We start from the raw sequence: 20,999 nt of genomic DNA on the forward strand, positions 1-20,999 counted from the left end.
GATGAAGAACAGCTGATGGTCAGGTTCATTCGAGGGCTGAACGAACCTTTGAATATCCTGGTGAAGAATGCCAAGCCAGTTTCCATGGCCGAAGCAGTTCGGATGACGAAGGATTTTGCCAAAGCCTTTGATGTCAAAGTCCCGCCAAAGCCAGCACCATCACCTTTCAAAAGGTTTTTATTCCTAGAAGGTGATTCCAACCTTCCTCCGTCTAAGAGATATCAGGGTCAAACCCAGGATATGGGAAGTTCCAGAATAGAAGAAATGTCCTTTTTCCAAAACTCAATCCCCTAGATTTCAACTTTAGAAGTTCCACCCTTGAACAAGAGAGTGAAATGCTATAATTGTCAAGGATTTGGACATCGTAGTATGGATTATCCAACTCCTTTTGGATCAAGGTTTTCAGGGAAGGGAAATCAAGGATCAAGATTCCAGACTCTAGCCCCTTCCTTCCAGAGTAATCACGATTCTATCACCAAAATTAGGGAAATCCCAGAGGTAGACCCTCTATCCAACCTGCAGTTTCAATCCAAAGTAATGCAAGACCTCCACCTCAGAATAGGGGAACTCAAAGAGAGTTGTTCCCAAATTGGCCGTCCACTTCCAAGGCAGTAACGTTGGAAGTGATTGTTTGAAGAAGAAGAAGAAGATGAAAGAGATCATACTCCACCTGTGAGACAAGGACATCTCGCGTTTTTTAAGTGGGGTAGAATGTAAGATTCCTCCCCAGTCTCTCAGGATGTCTAGTATCTTCCCCTGTAGTCAAATCCCTCTTCAGAAATATAAAAGATCTTGTTTCTACCAGTTTTGGCCTAGAGAGAGAAAATATTTTAGAGAGTGGTAATTCAGTTTTTAAATATTTTTAGATGGAAAAATATATCTTCTTATTAAAATAAGTTCCCCCGAAATAGAAGTTCAAAAAGATTTTCAGAAGGTGCATTAGAAATCAAGTATAATCTGTTCAAGAGGCCTTATCCTAGGGTCAAGTTTTTTTCTAAAATTTTAAATTAAGGTTCCTATGGACCAATAAGATTCATCCAAATGTAGGGAGGAGATAAATGGAAGAATAAAAGAAAAATCCCCCAAAAATGAGTAAATACTCACATAAGATGAAGAGTTGACTAAGGACAAGGTTAATAGTTAAAAGAGAGAGATATTTAGAAGAAATGATGCATTTTTGACACCTCAGTATGGGAGAATTCCCCTCATGAAGGAGGTGCCTATTTCACATGTGTGGGAGAGTTTTAAACTCCCAAATAATGAGATATTTTTATCTCTCCTCTCTCCTGTTTCAACTAGATCCAAAAAGTGGACTAAACTGACCCAAAAATGGTCAAAATTTGACCAAACTGATCTGGAAAATTCTAGAATCAGTTGGCTTGGTTAGAAGCTCACTTTTTCCTACAAATAGAAGCCTCCTTCTTTGTTAAATCTTAATAGTATTTTTTGCACTGTTATCCTACTTCTCCCAAGAGCCAAAAACTGTGAATTTACTCATAATTCATTAGTTTTTGACCTTCCCTCTTCTAAAGATTGGTGGCCACTCTTGTTTCAAACAAGAGTAGATCCCTCAAACCATCAAGCCAAAGGAAAGCTCTCAAGTTCCTTTGTAAGTTGAAAATTCTCTCTTTTTTCTGTTCATTTTATGGTTTTTAAGATTTTTGTCTTCTCTAAAATGAATATGATGTTATGCCTCATTGAAAAAAGGCATTCCCCTCTCTTCTTTAGTAAATCCAACCATTCTTTATCCTAGATGAATGATTAACGGATAAAATCAAGTTTTTCATAATGTTTCTCTTAAATAAGTAGAAAATGTTTACATTAGAATGATTTAAATACTCTTGTAATTAGTTTTAGAGAGTTAAAAATTGAAAAATGGTCAGCCATACAAAGGAGGTTAAGGCAAAATTTTCTAAAATTTTGTAAAATAAGTTTTACTTTTTTATTCAAAAAGAGTAATTCCTATCGTATATGTATTCTTAAAGTGTTATTTTTCATCCTAGGTATAGAAAAATGCATACTAAAAATATTTTATTAAAAAAGTGTTACTTTCTTTAGAATTAAATTCTATGCATAGAAGGAAGCATATTGAAATTGTTATTTTGATTATAAAAGTGTTATTTTCATCATAAATGATTTTTATGCATAAATGGATGCATAAAAGAAATTCTTTTATATTAAAAGAGTGATTTTCATCATAAATGATTTGTATGCATAAAAGATTTTTTTAAATTAAAAGTGTGATTTTCATCGTAAATGATTTTTATGCATAAATGGATGCATAAAAGAAATTCTTTTATATTAAAAGAGTGATTTTCATCATAAATGATTTGTATGCATAAAAGATTTTCGTATATTAAAAGTGTGATTTTTATCATAAATGATTTTTATGCATAAATAGATGCATAAAAGAAATTCTTTTATATTAAAAGAGTGATTTTTATCATAAATGAAAATCACTCTTTTAATATGCATAAATGGATGCATAAAAGAAATTCTTTTATATTAAAAGAGTGATTTTCATCATAAATGATTTGTATGCATAAACATATGCATAAAAGATTTTTTTATATTAAAAGTGTGATTTTCATCATAAAAGGATTTTATGCATAAAGTAGATTTTTCATTGGATTTAGTTTTTATGCATGGGAAGATGCATAAGAGAAATTCTTTTATTCTAAAAGTGTAATTCTTACTAAATTGGATTTATGCATGGAAAGATGCATAAAGATTTTATTTTTAATTATTCTCATCAATTTTGATTTTATGCATAGAAAGATGCATAAAGAAATCTATTTTTATTTCAAAAGAGTTATTTTCATCAATTTTGACTTTATGCATAAATAGATTCATAAAGAATTTTATTTTTATTCCAAAAGAGTTATTCTTATCAATTTTGATTTTATGCATAGAAAGATGCATAAAGAATTTTATTTTTAATTCAAAAGAGTTATTTTCATTAATTTTGATTTTATGCATAAATAGATGCATAAAGAATTTTACTTTTAATCCAAAAGAGTTACTCTTATCAATTTTGATTTTATGCATGGAAAGATGCATAAAAGATTTACTTTTATTTCGAAAGTATTATTTTCATTGAAATTGAAATTATGCATAGATATATGCATAAAAGATTTATTTTTATTTTGAAAGTGTTATTCTCATTAAAATGGAATTTATGCATAGTAAAATGCATAAAAGGTTTATTTTTAATTCGAAAGTGTTATTTTCCTTAAAATTGAATTTATGCCTAAATAGATGCATAAAAGGTTTTTTATAAAAGTGTTATTCCTACTAAAGTTGTCTTTATGCCTAATTAGATGCGTAAAGAATCTTTATATCAAAAAATGAAATTCTCTTACATTCTATAAATAGATGTGGTGAGATGTGATAAGAATTAGATTGATGTAGATGGATGAATGGATGATGTGGTTTGATGTGTGAATGATGTAGATTAATGTAGATTGATGTATGGATGATGTGGTTTGATGTGTGAATGATGTGGATTGATGTAGATGGATGAATGGATGATGTGGTTTGATGTGTGAATGATGTAGATTAATGTAGATTGATGTATGGATGATGTGGTTTGATGTGTGAATGATGTGGATTGATGTAGATGAATGAATGGATGATGTGGTTTGATGTGTGAATGATGTAGATTAATGTAGATTGATGTATGGATGATGTGGTTTGATGTGTGAATGATGTAGATTAATGTGGATTGATGTATGGATGTGTGAATGATGTGGATTGATGTATGGATGTGTGAATGATGTGGATTGATGTAGATGGATGTATGGATGATGTGGTTTGATGTGTGAAAGATGTGGGATGATGTAGATGGATGTATGGATGTGGATGTGGATGTGGAAATGGATGTATGGATGTGGGTGTAGATGTGGATGTATGGATGTGGATATGGATGTGTATGTATGAATGCGGATGTGGAAGTGGATGTATGTTGAACTACAGATAGAATACCTAATAGTTACCTAATAGTTGCTTAGTCGGATATATGTATCTTTGCTCAGTCGGAATTCTACTCAGTCGGATTGTTGATCAGTCGGAGTTTGTTATGATCTGGTTAGTCGGATATCATCTGTTAGTGTCTTGTGACATTCTAGTTACATCCGTCTAAAACTGTCTGAAGTCGCCTATTTATAGGGGCTTTGTAGTCGTCTTTTACAAGAAGAAAGCAATGTACGATTCATCTTGATCAATCAAACATGGTATTTCAGTTCTGTTCTGTTATTCTCTATCTTGTTTAGCAAATCTCTGCTCAATCCGTGTTCTCTATGCTCTGTTTGTGTTTAGCCTGATGTGGGAATTGAAGTTAGTGTTACCTAATGGGGATGTCTTGCTGTGTCAGAAGTAGTTAGTTGTGTTGTGTTTGAGAACCCCAAACACATTGGCGATCCCGCTGGTCCCGTTCTGTTTACGAGAAGGGAAATGAATGTCAGAGGGGGACAGAAGAGTAGGAAGGGTTTACTATACCAGGGCTCAGGCCCGAATTGGTAACACTGACCCGTTTCATTATGATGACAAGGGTGAAGATGATCAGGAACACCAAATCCCTGAAGAAATTGTTGTAGGCCAAGGGGGGGAAAGTTCAGTTGCACCACTAGTGGGGGGACTTCTAGGCGCCCTAATCCTGACAGGAAGGTCTGCAGGAGTTAGAAGGAGTCTTCAGTTCAACCCATTAAGGGGGGCTACCAGGCAAAGACCTAGGAAACCACCTCAGCCAAATCCGATGGCTCAACAACTACCCAACCCTAGGGTGAAAGCAGCTAAATTCAGCGGAGGATCTAAGGAGGATGTTGATTGTCATGTAGCTCAGTTTGAGACAAAATGGGAAGCAAATGGGTATACTGTGTTGTATAATGATGCAGTTAAATTGCAGCAATTTGCAGCAACTCTAGAAGGGAAGGCCATGAGTTGGTTTAGCCAATATGGGATACCACACTTCCCAACATATGATGATCTTAGAATAGCCTTTTTACAGAGATTCAGGAGGGAAAAGACTCCAACAGACATTTTAAGAAAACTCCGAGACATCAGACAGAAGAAGATGCTTGTAGAGGACTATGCTCAGAAATTCAGAATTCTGGTTGAAAGGTTACAGGGAAATGAGAGACCCACCAATGAGATGCTGGCAGGTTATTTTCTGAAAGGATTGAGAAGTGGGCTGAAAAATGCAGTGGCTAGCATTGATATTGTAGGTGGAATTAATGATTTGGTAATTGCAGCAGCTAGAGTAGAGAAAAGACTTGGAAGCGGCAAGGGCAAACACACCAGAAAGAATGATTCGGATTCAGATGACCAGCCAGAGTCAGCATCAGATTCTGAGGAGGAGGATTCAGAAGCAGGATCTGACAGTGAGGAAGAAGAGGTGAAGACAAAGAAAAAGCACAAGACCAAAGAAAAGCAATCCAAAGAGGAGGATTTGGTTAGTAAATTGAGAAAGATAGGTTATTCTGTTGCAGCACCAAAAGAAAAGACGTTCTGTGAAATTTGTGACAAGGATGGGCATAAGACAGCTTTATGTTGGTATAATCCCAAGAACAGGGGTCAGACTACACCTTATGCAGGTAGAGGCAAGGGTGAGGTTGCAGCAAACCAGGCTGCTCCAACTAGGGGCAGAGGAGGATTTCAGAGAGCAAGATCTGATAGACCACCATGGAGGGAACAGGAAAACAATGAAGGAAGACAGGCAAGAGTCATGCCTTGTGTTTATTGTTCAGCACCAGATCATTGGATAGGGCCAAATTGTGCCTTATGGGTGAAACATAGAGAAGAAAGAGGTGTCCCAGTGATTAGGTACAATCAGAATAACCAGCAGGGGCAGCAACAACAGAATCAACCAGCAGCTCAAGCAAATGTAATCATGATTCAATTAGCAGATGAACAGGTACAGGTAAAGCAAGGTCCAAACATACAGGAGCAGCAAAGCAAAGAGCATACTGAGGATATTGAGGATATTGAGGTATTGGCTGTTACCAGGTCTAAACAGAAAGGACCAATTGATTGGAAGGAACAAAAAGGCATCAGGGACCAGGTACAAAGAAGAATTTTGAAGAATCAGGACAAGCAAGAAGAATCGGAGTTGGAGGATGAAGAAGAGTTAGTTCTGCATCAGTCAGAAAGCAATGTGAAGATGAAGGATGAAAGGGACAAAGATTGGTTTGAGGTACTCATAAATTCTCCCTTGCAATTGTCATTAGATCAGTTGTTAGCTTTGGTTCCAGCATTTAAGGAAAGATTGCTTAAAAGACTTCAGGATCAGCAGTCAGGAGATAATCCGACTTTGGTTCCAGCAGTTAATAGCATTGATCCAGCAGATGTTGACTTTGTGGTTCCTGTCATTAAGGTTGAGTACCAGGGCAGGGTGTTTGATGAAGTTCTTTTGGATGGAGGATCAGGGGTTAACATTCTCCCTGAAATTGTATACAAAGAAATGGGTGCAGCAAGTTTAGCCCCAGCACCATTTCAGGTGAAAATGGCAGATCAAACCAGGGTGCAACCATTGGGAATTCTGAAGCAGCAGGAAATTGAAGTTGCAGGTATGGGATTCTTGGTAAATTTTGTGGTAATCAGAATGTCAGAATCACTATCACCTTATGAAATGTTACTGGGTAGGCCTTGGTTTAGAATGGCTAAAGTTAAACATGATTGGGGATTGAATGTGGTGGTTCTGACCAAGGGGAAAAAGAAGATTACTGTAACCATGCAGGGTAAGAGAAATATGTCTCTTAAAGAAAAGCCATTGTTTGCACAGACAATTAATCTTGCTGAAGAAATAGAAGATGATGAGGAGGAACAGTTTTTAATGGCTAATCCAACAGTGGTGCCACTATTTGATGTTGATGTAGAAAGAATATTGCAGCTTGTGGAATATCAGAATCAGGAAGAGTCTGAGTTCTTGCCAGGTCAAGAGATTGAAGGGACAGTGTTCAGACAGTTGCTGGAACAGAAAACAGAGATTGCTACCAAGGAACAGATGGAACAAGAGCAAAAGGAGGCAGGAGAGATGGCTGTAAGGATTTATGACAAGAAGTATGGCACGTCCAGTCGGGTTAAAGAAGATGATCTGAAGGAACTGAATTTGGGTACAGATGCAGAACCAAGGATGGTGAAAGTAAGTGTGCAGGTGGAAGGACAATTTTTGGAGGATCTTTTGCAGTTGTTACAGGACTATATAGATGTCTTTGCTTGGGAGTATTCTCAGGTGAAGGGTATAGATCCTGCATTACATCAGCATCGGATTAATTTAAGAACAGATGCAGTTCCAGTGGTGCAGCAAAGGTATAGGATGAATCCGAATTTTGCATTGCAGGTGAAGGAAGAAATAGATAAGTTGTTGGCAGTAGGGTTCATTAAACCTGTGAGCCAGGTGACATGGTTATCTCCAATAATTGTGGTGCTTAAGAAAAATGGGAAGCTGAGAGTATGTGTTGATTACAGGAAACTCAATGCAGCAACCATAACAGATCCTTTTCCAATGCCATTTTGTGATGCAGTGTTAGATGCTGTAGCAGGTCATGAAATGTATAGCTTTCTGGATGGCTTTTCAGGTTACAATCAGATTAGTGTTGCTGAGGAGGATCAGCATAAAACTGCTTTCATCACTGAGTTTGGTGCATATGATTTTACTGTCATGAGTTTTGGTTTGAAAAATGGACCACCATCATTCAATTATGTGGCACATAAGGTTTTTGAGCCACACTTACAAGACTTCATGAAAGTATTTGTTGATGATTTCTCTGTTTTTGGTAAGAAGGACTTACATCTGATGCATCTGAAGTTGTGTTTGGAGAGGTGTAGGCAGTTCAGACTGGCCTTGAACCCTTACAAGAGTGTGATTGCTGTGAAGAGTGGGATTTTGTTGGGTCATGTGATCTCACAGGAAGGCATGGCAATTGATGTGAAGAAGGTTGAGGCTATTCAAACAGCAAAGTCTCCTACCAATGTGAAGGAAGTAATGAGGTTTGTGGGTCAGATCAAATGGCATGCCAGGTACCTCAGATATTTAGCCAATATTTGTGCACCATTGACACATTTAACTAAGAAGGATGTGGCTTTTGTGTGGGCTGAGCCTCAAGAGAAGGCATTTCAATTGTTGAAGAAGATGGTAGCTGTTGCACCAGTTTTGCAGTCACCAGATTGGACTCTACCTTTCCATATTTTTGTTGATGCCTCAGATGTAGCATTAGGGGCAATTCTGATGCGGGAGAGGGTGACAGGATGGTACAGGCCAGTATTTTATGCCAGTCGGATATTATCATCTACAGAAAGGAATTATGCTGTGAGACTGAAAGAGAAGCTTTGGGAAAAGAGCATGCTATTGCTGATTACTTTAGCAGGTTGGAAACTGGAGAAGCACCAAGTGGGGTGGATGATGATCTACCAGATGCCCCATTGTTTGAAGTTCAGGCTACTGAGTCGGATTCCTGGTATGATCAGTTTTTGACATTTTTAACTGAGGGATTTATGCCAGTAAAATTTACTCCAGATCAGAGAAGGAAGTTTGCTTTGAAGAGTAGACCATTCTTAGTGATTGCTGGAGCATTGTACAAAAAGGGAATTGACCAGGTGATAAGAAGATGTGTACCTGAGTATGAGCAGAAGGCAGTAATTCAGGAAGCACATTCAGGAACAGCAGGAGGACATTTCTCAGGGGATATTACAGGAAAGAAAATATTGCAGGCTGGTTTGTGGTGGCCTACAGTTTTGAAAGATGCCCATGAATATGCCAAGAGATGTGTGATTTGTCAAAAGCTTGGACAGCCAGATAATTCAGATAGGATATCAGATCATCCTATTTTGCCTTTGGAACCATTTCCGAAGTGGGGAATTGATTTTGTGGGACCTGTCAAACCAACAACTCAAAGAGGTAACAGGTATATCCTTGTTGCTACTGATTATTGTACAAAATGGGCTGAGGCTGTAGCTCTGAAGGATAACAAGGCTGCAAGTGTTGCAAAGTTCTTGTATCACAATATCATGACCAGGTTTAGGTGTCCCGTAGAACTGGTAAGTGATAGGGGAACTCACTTTCTGAATGATGTAATTTCTGAACTAACAAGAACTCATATGATTATGCACAAAAAGTCTACAGCTTATCATCCCCAGGCGAATGGACAAGCTGAGAGTACCAACAAGACATTGGTAAGGATCCTAAAGAAGATTGTGCAGGACAACCAGAAAGATTGGGACTTGAAGCTGGACTCTGCTTTGTGGTCTCATAGAACAGCTTTTAAAGTTACAACAGGGATGACACCATTCAGGTTGGTATATGGATTAGAAGTAGTTGTGCCTATGGAATTTGTGGTACCAAGTTTAAGAGTAACTGCTGAGAAAATGTCTCCAAGTTTGTCAGTGAAGTACAGGAGCAGGTATTTGATGCATTGGAAGAGGACAGATTAGTCAGTTCTTACATCACTGAGGTGATTCAAAGAAGAAGACAGGCTTGGGTGAGTATGAATGTCAAATTTAAGGTGTTTCAGGTTGGTGATTGGGTGATGGTGTACAATTCCAGGTTGGGACCTCATCCTGGTAAGCTAACACTGAGATACAAAGGGCCTTATCAAATTGTTGAAGATCTGGGACAAGGAACCTTTATTGTGGCTGATGTTTTTGGAACTAGGGTTGAGAAACCAATTAATGGGTTCAGGTTGAAAAAGTTTCAAGGAAAACCACCACATTTGGATTGGGCAAGTTCAGCATTGGTACAGGTGCTGGAAAAACAGATGTTGATGAATGAAGAGTTGGATGTAAATGGAGTGCTGATGGCACAAGGGGATGTACAGATTCTGAAGCAACAAATGCATAGCACTATGCAGGATTCTTGGGGAATGATCAAGGAGAGGATGTCTACAATGATAAATTATCCCTATGATGTTATGAAAACAGGGTTTGTAACTCAGCATGAGGCAAGATTGGTAGAAGAGGTTGGACAGTTGAAGAAAGAACGTGAGTACTGGATTCAGCAGGTACAGGAACTGAAAAAGATGCAGAGTGTGAAGATTCAGAGTGATAGGACTGTGGAGGAAGTGTTTCAGGAACCAGAAGTTCAGGTGGAAGTACCTATTATAAATTTGAGTGTGCAAACAGCAAGTCAGAGTGAGCAGCCAGTGGAGACTTCAGTGGAAGATAAATCAGCAGAGAAGACTGAAGTTTTGAAGGAGGTTCCAGTTGTTGAAGGGATGCAGGCTGAGCAGCAAAGTGATGTAGTACCTGACATTTGAGGAAGCAGCATCAAATTTTGTCATGTGGCCAGTATTTTCTGATCAAGGGATTGTGAATTCAAGTCCGATTTCCTTGAAATCAACCACCGGGCTGTGCCATGTGTTGAACTACAGATAGAATACCTAATAGTTACCTAATAGTTGCTTAGTCGGATATATGTATCTTTGCTCAGTCGGAATTCTACTCAGTCGGATTGTTGATCAGTCGAAGTTTGTTATGATCTGGTTAGTCGGATATCATCTGTTAGTGTCTTGTGACATTCTAGTTACATCCGTCTAAAACTGTCTGAAGTCGCCTATTTATAGTTACATCCGTCTAAAACTGTCTGAAGTCGCCTATTTATAGGGGCTTTGTAGTCGTCTTTTACAAGAAGAAAGCAATGTACGATTCATCTTGATCAATCAAACATGGTATTTCAGTTCTGTTCTGTTATTCTCTATCTTGTTTAGCAAATCTCTGCTCAATCCGTGTTCTCTATGCTCTGTTTGTGTTTAGCCTGATGTGGGAATTGAAGTTAGTGTTACCTAATGGGGATGTCTTGCTGTGTCAGAAGTAGTTAGTTGTGTTGTGTTTGAGAACCCCAAACAATGTATAAATGTAGATGTGGATGTGGATGTATGAATGTGAATATGGATGTGGATGTATGAATGTGAATGGGGATGTGGATGTATGAATGTGGATGTGGATATGGATGTATGAATGTGGATGTGAAAATGGATGTGGATATAGATGTGGAAGTGGATGTATGGATGTGGATGTACGAATGTGGATGTGTATGTGGAATAATGAATGCGAATGTGTATGTGAAATGATGTGACGTCGATTTGAGTGAATGGATGAGATGTGATGACATGTGAATTGGGATGTGAATAAATGATATGTGATGTGAATGAATATGATATGATGAGATGGAAAATGATGTGATTAGATGAGAATGAGTACACATATGAATGGTCCAATATTGAGGGATGGAGGCTCACTACAAAAAAGGTGTAGGGAACAACCAAATGTCATGGGGCTTCACCCAATCACACTCATGGTTGTCGTCTATAGGAGCACCTAAGAGCTCCACTCCAAAGCCTCTGAATCGTGCATGTAAAATATACAATATTAGCATTTCTAATGCTAATATACAAATGAAGTGACGGTTACCAATGGATGGTGCCAGTGCTAGAGAGGTATCCAATGAGGGTTAATGTGCCTCCTTTCTAATGTATATTACATCCTTGAAATATGTTGGTGAAGATGAATCGATCCGTCGATAGGAAGGTAATGATAGTTGAAGCCAAGTGTTGTGATACCTGCGTGAAAAACAAATCAATTAGTAAAGAGTTCCTTATAACAATAAGATGAAACATGGTTATGCATACATTTTTTTTTCTCCTTTAAAAGAAATAACTAGGTAAAATTCACATCATGCTACAAAAAGGAAAGGTAAGTGTTAAGGAAACCCTACCCTAACATGTTGTGGGAAGTTGCCTCAAGAGCTCCACCATAGCCGCTTGCCACTACCGTCCTCCCACACTCATTATCACAAAAAAGCAATTGCTCTAATCCAATAGGTGGTGTAACCTCTCTCCCGAAGATTGTGTGGGACCTCCACAGAAGACGATCGCATTGGTAGTCTAATCACTCAAGGAAGGGGGAGAGAAGAAGCAAGGGGGAAGCAAGAGAGAACAAGTGACTAGCACTTATCACTCCCGAACCCTAACTCAAAGCACACCACACATGCTAGATTAGATTTGAGAGAGAGAGAGAGAGAGAGAGAGAGAGAGAGAGAGAACACTCCACTCCTATTACACAAATGGGAGAATGAGTTACAAATAACAGAAATTGGCTTTTATAGTTCGAAGCCTTTTCCCACTAGGCCACCTGCTGGGAGTAAGTGACCCAAGGTGCTCAAAATATGGATTTTCTCTACGGTTTGGCCAACTAACCAAGGTCCTCTTATCTTTCCTTTGAAGCTCAATACTTAGGAGCATCTTTAGGGTATTTCTCTCATCAAATGATGGTATTTACAATATAGTACTGGTGCCCATTACGTAAGCGTGGACATAGTTGTCATTGGAATGTGTTAACCAATATGTGGTTAATATACTTCCCTTCCTAAAGTCAATCGCATCCTCATGATTGGTAAGAGGTTGTTGAGGCATGTGGAGAAGTGTCACACTTGGTTGGTTCTTGTGTCTGTCTGGGAATGAGAGGGGGGGTTAGTAAGATGGAGAGAAGTTAGTGGAGTACTGGCAATTAAGTATTCATCTAGTCTGATGTGCCCTTATGAATTCAATGTCTTGTATGTGCCCAGTAGTACTCTTTATTTTATTTTTGATGTTGTTTTTCTTTTTTGTTGCCTTTGTGGTGGGGCATCCTAATTAGAGGAGTCAAAGTACTTGAATGAGTATACTAGCACATAATACTTAATGATTGTTGAGAGAACGTGGTGCTTATGCGAGATCAAGATGAGTGGAGGAGAGAGACCCAAAAATACAAGAACAAATCTTGTTTATTAAGTTGCTTATGTAAGATCAAGATGAGTGGAGGAGAGAGACCCAAAAATACAAGAACAAATTTTGTTTATTAAGTTGCTTATGTGAGATCAAGAGATGAGTGGAGGAGAGAGACCCAAAAATACAAGAACAAATCTTGTTTATTAAGTTGCTTATGCATACAACTTGGCCTTTGCACTCTACATAATGCCTTCTAGCTTTGCCTTCAAATAGGTGAGCTAGTGGACCATAAGTCCATTCACACACACACCCTTCTCCTACCCTTTTACATGACCTTAGTCTTTTAATACCCCCCTCAATACCAACTATGAAAGAATTGGAATAGGTGGTATTGGAAATAGGTTGCCTTTATAACATTAGGCATACAAGGTTAGGAATATAGGTGTTGTTACATTGAGATTTAAAACAAGTGCTCAGTGGAGTCAGAGGTTGATACAAAGTTAGCCTCTGACTCTTTGTTAGGACATTTAGAAGTGATATGTCTCGTTTGTTTACACTTGTTACATTTCATCTTGTTGGGATTGGACATACCTTATTTTGATCACCTGATGTGACAAAGCTTGTTCGATATTCGATGAAGTTGTTGCACTTGAAGATTCAGCTCCTCCCTTTGGCCTCTTTTCTTCATCAAGACAAGATTGAATGACTCCTTCAAGGGTGGGATTAGGTATGTTCTTCAGGGTGGTGTGACTAAGGTGGGGTACACCTTCTTGACTGCTTTTAACAAAACAGCCACTGCATCATCTTCATCCATTCTCGCATTCACTGATGCAAGTTGAGCCATAAGGCCCTTCAAATGAGAGATAAAGGCTCCAATTTTGTCTCCCTCTTTGAGCTCCAAGCTGAAAAAATCAATTTTAAGTGAGATCTTGGAATTCTTACCATGAGATCCACAGAGCTTATCAAGCTCATCCCATTTCTCCTTTGCAGTCAGAAGCAGGTCCACATGATGAATAAGAGCCTCATCAAGATGGAGCATGATGATGGCTTGTGCCCTCTCATCATCTTCAATATCTTCAGCCTTAGTTCGATCAATAACCTTAGTGCCAGAAATGAATGGCCAAAAACCTTTGGACATCATCTTATACTTGACAAGTGTGGAAGCCCTCTCCTGAGAACTTCTTAATTTGGGTGTTTTCCTTTAACATTGGGTATTGAAGAGAGATTACAAGAGTGTTAATGGGCTGATTTATGAAGAAGAAAACCAAAAAATTTGTGATATTTTTGGCTTAAGTAGAAAGAGAATGGCTTATAAGAGTGCAACAACCCTTAATCAAATAGAGTCAAGGATGTTGCATAAAAGGAGATTAAGTTGATGAAGCTTATGGTTTAGCACTTAGGGTGTGTGCCCAACCATAAATTCTGATGCAGATGAGCGTCATTTAGTGTCAACAAAGAAACACTTTCTTTGGTGATTACGATCACCATTAGTGTTTAGCAACAATATTAGTGCTTAAGAGCACATTTTTTAGTGTCAAATGACACTTGCATTGGTGATTAGATGCACCATTAGTGTTTTAGAGCACTCTTAGTGCTTAGAAGCATTCCGTAATGTCAAGAGGCACCCCTTTGCTGATGGCTATACCCACCAATGGTGTTTAGTATATAAGCACACTTGGAACCTTGTACACTTGATGAAGGTTGATGACAATAAGGCTTATGAACACCTCATGGTGTATGCCCACCACTTCAAAAGATCTGGAGCAAAAGCACTTTCAAGGAGCACTTAAGTGATTAAGATTAATTAAGCAAGGATTAGTGTAAAAAAACACTATTTTGAAGCTTTTATTGAAGCTTCCATGGCTTCCTCACAGGGCTACCCTGGTTTTGTGGTTCTTTGCACGCGCTTCCAGCCGACATTAGGGTTGAAACTTAAGAGAGTAAGCCCTTAGGTCATGGGCTTTAAAATTCCTAAGCTCACACTGCCCCTAATCGCCTACAGATGGCGAATGGGTTGTACGACATCAACGATGCAGAAAAACAGGCGCCTACATGCTCAGAGCTCAATGCCGCGGCCTCTTGAGGGTAAACCTAGCAATCAATGGTACGAAAATGAGCGTCTGAGTGTGCTATTGAACTTCCTTTTTGAGAGCATGCCAAGATTTGCCAAGATACGGCTGCTGGAAGGCCTCCCACAAAATTCTGCTCCAAAGGTGTACTCATTGGCCTACACCGTGTCATCCCATACAATGCCAATATCCAAAATGAGCGTCCGAGTGTATTGAACTTCCTTTTTGAGAGCATGCCAAGATTTGCCAAGATACGGCTGCTGGAAGGCCTCCCACAAAATTCTACTCCAAAGGTGTACTCATTGGCCTACACCGTGTCATCCCATACAATGCCAATATCCAATGCATATTGGCATTGCACTAACCATGTCCCTGCATGGTCTTTGATCACTTCAATCCCAAGAAAATATCTCAATTCACCCAAGTCTTTCATATCAAACTGTCCACTCAATGCCTTTGACATGCATAACATCTGTAGCATGATCTCCTATGACAATCAAGTCATCCACATAGATGACAAGTAAGACAATCCCATGATCTGTTTTCTTCACATAGAGTGAAGAATCTACTGAAGAAACCTAAAATCCAAGGGAGATAAGATATCAGCTTATCTTATCACTCCAAGCACGAGGTGCTTGCTTCAAACCATATAGAGATCTCTTTTGATGCTTAGGTTTGTCAGCCCTCAATTCTTTCACAAGGGGCTTTGCTCGTATGAGAGCATCCTGTAATGAGCTTGGCCTCATTGCTTCCAAGGTGGGAATCTAAGGGTTCTTTTAACCCTTGGTAGAAACGAGCCACTTGTTGGGAAGTAGTCATAGCTAAGGCATACTTCCGAAGAGTGATGAATTTGGAATAATAGTCCTCAAGAGTTAAGCTACACTACTTAAGACAAAAAAACTCATTCATCTTTATGGATTCATGGGAAGGGGGAAGATATCTTTCCTTCACGGCCTGCTTGATGTCTTCCCACATTTGAAAATGCTCAGTGACTCCCTTGTCATGGCACCACTGTTTTCACCAGAGTTTAGCATCTCTGATGAGGCGAAACCATGCAAGCATAGACTAATTTGCTACTCCAGTACCGTCGGTGGATGGCAGAGAAATAATCGTCCATCGCTTCAATCCAGACATCAGCATCCTTCTCAATCTTTGAACCTTCTCCTTTAAAGGAGGGAGGTTGCATTTGCTTGAGCAAGAACTTCTTCTCCTGGTGGATATTACTGTAAAGCGCATTAGGAAGTGGAGGGTGATCATCCTGGCCATCATTGTAAAAATAATTTTAAGATTACAAGATTCATACTTGCACAACGCTTATTTTGGAGAGTAAAACATTGAAATCATTTTATTTCCAAAAAATACTTCAATGTATCATGATACATGTATACCTTAAACTCAGCTCCATATAAGTAATGCCTCCACACCATTAGCGCTACAAAGATCTGAGACTAATATAATGTCTTTATTTGTCATCAAGGGAAATTCCTAAGCTTGACTATGACATAAGGGTAGAGCGGTCCACATAGGTGAAATATGGGGGTTCCGCTGTAGTTTCTAAGACTCTTAAAACTGATGGTGGTAAGGGTGGTAGACTCTGGATTGGGGTAGGTCCCAACACAGCTACTCTGTCAACAAAGTAAAACCTGCATCACTTGGTCATACACCTAGTGATCCTGAGGTATGCGAATCCCATCTATAGTCACAGAGGTGTCAGCCCTGGGGGGTACCGACGAACCAAAACAAACGGATTATCTTCAACTTTTCAATCCAACGAATTCGCTTTAGGTCGGTGGTAAGGTTCCCAATTCGATCTGCTCGGATGAAGAAATATCTTGGCCCACGACTCCAAAAATCTCTACCCCATCCTCTTTCAATACCAGAGAAATGAGGAAGGGATATCTTCTCTAGTATCTACACCATGGTGTCACGGAACTCGAAATTTGAGGCGTGACTAGCAGTCTCAAAGATGCATTGGAAAACTAGAAACTTCGAGTAGGCATCTTCCTCTTCCTATAATCATTCAAACATCAATTCAACTTGTTTGCTTTAGTAGGATGTTTTTATTAATTAGCATTATGTTAAGTAAAACATTCATTGCAAAACGGTCCTTAAATGGCAATTCCCAGGAGCTAAGATCAGCTCTAATACCAATTGTAAGGTTCCCCCATTCTAAAATAGGGGAAACACTTAAGATAGTCCACTAAGTCTTAACTTGGAGAAAATTTCCTATTTATCGACACCTTGACCATGTAGAGATTCAAGGATACGATTCATAGGTAAGACCTAGTCCTATCCCGCAGGGGGAGCGTGATCTTCTAAAAATCAAATCACCCATAGGGTAATTGATCATAAATTAGGCAACTACTAGACTTGATTTCTAGAGGCAATGCTTTTTTCCTTATCCATGCAAGGCACAGCCGCCCGCTGGCCTAGTCTTCTAGAATAGAGTTTCCCAAGAACCTATTTATCTAGCGCAGGGCTTTCACTTAATCTGTTGGAAAGCTACCCCACTAATCGGGTCCACTCGTCCGTAGGATGGTGCCGTCGGGGCATTCCATCCTCCCACTTTCCACCCTACTCACGCGTCAATTTGTTTTCTAATTAATCCTACCACACTGTTTGACATAAATAAACATATTCCTTAATTAAGGCCCTTTTCACAAGGTTTGTTAAAATAGCCTTTTTCCATAGTAAAATAATGCCAAAGACAAGATTTATAAAAAAGTTTATACATGAATCAATTTCATACAAGCCAAACTGGCTCTCTTATTCTTTTCCTTTATACTGCCGATGATTTAGAATTCGGCCTTCCAGCCTCTACCGCTGGGGGCGAGGACTCAAGTCGACCTGTCGCCCTCTCAGGCTCCATCGCTCAATCCTCGTGCCCCTCACAGAGGGATGTCTACACACTAGGGTGGGCTTATTCACCGCACTAGCCTGGGCCCTCAGAACTAGGCAGCATCATAATCTCTCGCCTCAATCGACGAACCTTATTCTCCCAATGGTATGAGAGATACCTTGGGCCATTCTCGGGCTTTGCTAAATGACGTCGCCCAGCTACACAAGCACGGAACGGAGTTAGCGTCGAAGCCAGGAAAAACTTGCACTCTTTAAAGATAACAATTTCAATGCAATTTATTAAATACAGCATCACACAATTCGTAACTTCATACAATTTTATGTCATTAAGATACACATTTATTAACACTAATATAAAAAAAATCTTCTTTAAAAGATAACCAAGCTAACCTGGCCACCATTTCCTTGAGGAGCTTGTAAAGGGAGGGTTGACGGGAGCATCTTCTCTAATCTCGTTGTTGCGCGCTCCTCTCGAGGTAATATTCTGATGTTTATGGGAAGGGGCCATCTTGGATGTCATCTTGTAGGGCTCGTTGTTGCGGTCGAAACGCTCCAGTCGGATCTCAATTCTGAGATCGTTTGCTCGCCGTATGAGCAAAAGACCACAGCGCATGAACCCTCTCTTAAGGCAAAAACCTCTTACTAAAGTCCACGCAAATGGGGGGAGGGAAAGAAGACAAGATCAAAATCATTCAAGTATTCTCTGAGAATATTGTGCATAAGACGATTAAACATCCTCAAGGTATTAGTTAATCCAAACGGCATGACTGTGAACTCATAATGCTCATAGCGAGTATTAAATGCTGTCTTCGGGATGTCTTGTTCCTTGATTCTAATCTGGCAGTACTCAGATTTTGAGATCTATCTTTGTGAACATTTGGGTCCCACTTAACCGATCCAGAAGTTCATCAATCCTAGGAATAGGATACTTATTTTAATTGTTAATTGATTCAATCCTTTGTAGTCAATAAAGAGTCTTAATGTTCCATCTTTCTTCTTTTGAAAGAGAACGGGCTCACCCCAAGGTGAGACACTGGGTCTGACAAATCCCTGCTCTAACAGTTGTTTTAACTGCTCCTTAAGTTCTATGGCTTCAGGGACTGAGATTGATCTGATGATCTACTTCGCGAGACGGAGGCATCTCAGTCAGCCCTTTAGGGAACACATCTGCATACTCACTTAACCACTCTAGTTCTTTAGCCTTGCATTTTATGTCTGTCGGATTCATCTTAACGACATAAAGAGCTTGCCTCTTTCTGAGCCCTTTTAACAATTTAGAAGCCTTGACTAATTGCAGCACTGGGGATCCAAAAATTCCAGTTCCTTGAACTTTATTCTTGTGAAGGTCGAGGAAAGAGATGGTTCCATTGTGACAATGAATGTCAGCTTGATTCTTGTGGAGCCAATCCATTCCAAGGATTCCATCCTAGACTCCCAAGGGTAGGACTCTGAACTGGCACTCTGTTATGTTCCCATCTAGACTAAACTGAATAAGGTCTGTCTCAAGGTGTGTGAAAAGAATCTTTCCATCGGCTAGTTCCACTTACATAGGTTTCTCTGATTTCTAATTTAGAACTACTTTGGAGGTACTCTTGTCATCAAGTTTTCATCACAGCATCCATTTTCAAGTTTTATAGATTTTAGGGCATCCATTTTAGGGTTTGTTAGGGTCTCTTTGCTCTTCATTGATTGTCAGTGCTATTCCGTGTGGCAGTCGTTCTCTATTTGCACCCCTACTGTTGTAAGGGGTGTCTTTTAGGCTTGCCATGTGGGTGTGCTCTGCTTCTTATCAAATTTACTTTGATCATATGATATTCCTAGGTATGGCCAAAGGATGGACTCGGGATTAATATTGGAACGATAATATTGGACACTAAATTGATTATCTTAGGCTAATCATTGTTAATGAGAATATTATTGTCAATGCAAAGCGTATACAACTAAATTCCTGACTGTACGAGTGCGTTAACAATCATATTTCACCACCATTGCTTTTAGGAACATTTCTGTGAGAAAAAGACATTGGCAGAGGTCTTTTGTGTTTGCTTGCAATCATCTGAGTTCTTATTATATGAGATATTACAAGAGGTGAAGATCTCGTGAGGTTGCAACCATTAGCTCTCTCAGGAAACCAAGAGACAAGGGAGGAGACCATAGGGGTTCCCTTGCTTACACCATGTCAGGAGAGATAGACATTGATGCTTCTTTGGCTTATGTAGGATACCAAGGTTCATGGAGAAAAATTGCCCTACATGCTTGGATCTTGATAAGCTGCTATGTATCAATGTACAAAAGGAATAGAGTTGATTTATTTTTGATACTAGCCTCTACACTACGCACTTGAGAGGTCCATGACATGCATGGTGGTAGAGAGACGGTGCATCACAAAAGAAAACCAAACAACCATACTTTTTGCAAAAAAGAACACTACGCCAAAGACAATGCAGCCATACATCTTTGTGTTGTTTTGTTTGGTCCAAATTTCGTGGTGAGGTTGAGGAGAGGTCTCATGCATTCTTAGAGTCTGTCCATGCTAGAAAGGATCCATGCTTTTCTATGTTGCCTACATGCATGATTTATTTGGTAAGTTATATACATAAACTTAATATATATACTTAATTTTTATGCATAAGATCTATGTATAAAGCTTTTTTTTTTCTGAGAAAAGATCCTTTCATTAGTTATAAAAAAACGCCCACTAGGCTGGGCTACAAAACCCTCTCCTGCTCATAAGAAGGCAGAGTAGCAAAGAGCCAATCAAGGTAGCTAGGGAGAATCTCAGATTGAAATTATGATTGTATACTAGAGTTGCGTAGGTAGGTAATCTGTAGTAAAAATTGGCAATGCCTGCATGTTCTTGGCATCATTGTGGCTCTATGTCTAGTTTTTCTCGTGAAGAGGCTGAGTGACATTAAAGAGAAAGATCATCAAGCTTTCATCAAACCAATTACACATAATTCAAGTTTGAATAGGCTCGTGAATAACTTCTTCAGAAGGAAGCTTTCTATCCAAAGAGAAGAAGTTGAGGAAAGCAGACATTTGTAGAAGGCCTCGTTTATAACAAGAAGAAGACAAGGTGAAGGCTTTTGACACTCACAAGCTACGTCGGGAAGGGTGAAGCTTTGTTGTTTGAAAAACTATGGCTTCTGTTTGTTGTTTTAGGGCTTGTTGTTCTGTCTTCTTGATTTGTACCAAGGGTTTTTTCTTTGGTTCTATTTTTAGATTTCTCGCTTACTTTCTGTGCTACGCTGGATCCATAAGATGGGTGTAGCTTTATAGTGGGGCTGCCTTCATATTCTTTTCAGTTTGACCTATATGTATATGTATATGTATATGTATGTATATGTATATATATATATATATATATATATATATA

The sequence above is a fragment of the Cibotium barometz genome, chromosome 37, assembly GCF_041138505.1.
Source record: "Cibotium barometz isolate CiBa-2024 chromosome 37, ASM4113850v1, whole genome shotgun sequence".
Taxonomy (NCBI): Eukaryota; Viridiplantae; Streptophyta; class Polypodiopsida; order Cyatheales; family Cibotiaceae; genus Cibotium; species Cibotium barometz.